The sequence below is a fragment of the Penaeus japonicus genome, unplaced genomic scaffold, assembly GCF_977035675.1.
Source record: "Penaeus japonicus unplaced genomic scaffold, GWHDUDI00000001_assembly GWHDUDI00000015, whole genome shotgun sequence".
Lineage (NCBI taxonomy): Eukaryota > Metazoa > Arthropoda > Malacostraca > Decapoda > Penaeidae > Penaeus > Penaeus japonicus.
Genome location: NW_028234417.1, coordinates 2,359,250 through 2,361,749, shown reverse-complemented (window position 1 = coordinate 2,361,749; position 2,500 = coordinate 2,359,250).

Here is a 2,500-nt window from a genome sequence, read left to right as displayed (position 1 = left end):
AACTTCCCAAGAAGTTCTTTTTATAACAACATCCTCCCTCTCTCTCTCTCTCAACCAACATCCTTTCTCATCATCAACATCCTCTCAAAATGTTGTCTCTTCACGTTCGGATGTCATATCCTTTTCTACGAAGAGTTTCCAGGGATTCCGCGAAACGAATTTTTCTTTTGTGTGAATTTCCTTTTTTTTGGGGTGGGAGGGGATGGGGGGAGTGGGTGGTGGGGGTAGGGGAGGGGGGTGGATGTATTCCATGGAACACGTCCTTGCTTGTCGACTTACCATTATAGAATTTGAAGGTTGTCGTGGGAAAAAAAGAAAGAAAAACGAAGTGTGTCCTTCATTACTTTCTCACTTTCTTCTTTTTTTCTTATTGAATCGTGTTTTATTGTAATGTTTTTTTTTTACTTTTCAGGATTCGGTTTCATTATTACTCTTGTCAGGAGATAGATAAATGAATGAATAAACACACACACACACACACACACACAACACACACACACACACACACGCATATGTATTGCGTATCAACAATACGTAATTTACAAAAGTGACAGACAGACAAACAGCCACAGAAGAGAGAAAGGATCATACCAAAGAAAACACAAACAATCACTGATTGTTTATGATTTCCTCAAGGAAGATGAGAAGTTTTTCTTTCATATGAAGAAAATGTGTCTAGCTTCCGGGTAACGAGAAAACGCCTTGATAGTAAATTCGAATATTCCTTTCATAAAAAAACTAAGGATGAACGAACACACCTTATCACGATACAAGGACTCTAAAGAATCTAAATATAGATACAATAAAATATAGAACATATAAATAGGATAATGATGTAACATAAACATAACAAGAGTTCATAAATATGTAGCAAGCCAGCATCATGAATGAAGGGATTCGGAGAAGCTGAAATTCAAATAAACGTAAACAGGTTCCTTGAAGGTCAGCTGGACTGCCTCCTCAGCGAGAGAAGGAAACTATTTCAGAACGAAGACACGTTTACAAACATTATGACTGTGTGAGTGACGTTCTTTTTCTCTCTGTCTGTCTCTCTCTCTCTCTCTCTCTGTTTCTCTCTGTCTCTCTGTCTGTCTGTCTCTCTCTCTCTCTCTCTCTCTCTCTCTCTCTCTCTTTCTTGCTCTTACTCTCTCCTCTTCTCTTATCCCCCCCCTCTCTCTATCTCCTCTTCTCTTATCTTCTCTCTCTCTCTCTCTCTCTCTCTCTCTCTCTCTCTCTCTCTTTCTCTCCATCTTCCTCCCTTCCTCCGTCTCCTCCCTCTCTCTATCTCCTCTTCTCTTATCTTCTCTCTCTCTCTCTCTCTCTCTCTCTCTCTCTCTCTCTCTCTCTCTCTCTCTCTCTCTCCATCTTCCTCCCTTCCTCCGTCTCCTCCCTCCCTCCCTCTCTCTCTCTCTCTCTCTCTCTCTCCATCTTCCTCCCTTCCTCCGTCTCCTCCCTCCCTCTCTCTCTCTCTCACTCCCCTGCTCTTTTCCTCCCAAATGACTCAAAATCAGCACACATAAGAGATAAATCATTAAATAAAAAAAAAGTCAGTAACTAATTAGAATTCACTCTGGAACTGGATATTCTCGTGAAAAATTCCCATAAAAAGCAAAGAAAAAAAAAAAAAGGAAAACAAAGAAAGAGAGGAAATACAAGAATATTGTGTCACACTGACAGACTGAAAAACTAATCGTGACGTCACATAACCGAATTGATGGTTATGGGATAACACACCAATAACAAAGGAATGTGTATATCAGTTATCATGACGTATCTGAAGCAAATTTCATTAGGAAGAAGTATATTATTATTATTTTTTTTTCCCTGGTTTCGAGTCACTTTTCTGGTTCCGCCTTTGAACTATGTGGTTGTGAAGGAACATGCACTCGCTCCACGCTACATAGGTGTGTGTGGTTTTGGGAATTGTAGTTATGTGGTTTGAGTAATCTTCTATTTCTTCTTTTTCCCTCTTCTTATCGTTCTTCTTCTTGCTTCGTTGTTGTTGTTACTGGTATTCATTATCAGTTTATCATCATTGTTGTTGTTGTTTTTATATCTATTGATATATTCGTTATTACCATTATTATTAATGTTTGACTTTATTATTATTATTATTACTGTTATCATCACTACTTTGATCATTGTCATTCATCATAATAATCATCACTGATATTGTTAATGTTATCATCACCATTATTATCATCATTATTAGTATTATCAATAATATCATAATTATTACTATTATTATCACCGTAATTATGACCTTATGTCAAAACCATACCTGACGAAATTCCCATCTACCTAATTACTATACATCTCTCTTTTCCGCCCTCTGTCTTAACCCTTTTTGTCTTCATAACGTGGTATTCCAGTGACGTCATAAACATTGGCAACAGGATACTGATGACGTCATATGAGTAATAACGTGTACCGGCCTTTCAGTGACTGGTCCTTAGGTTAAATAATTGGAAAAATCTCTTCTTTGTTTTGTTTATTTTAT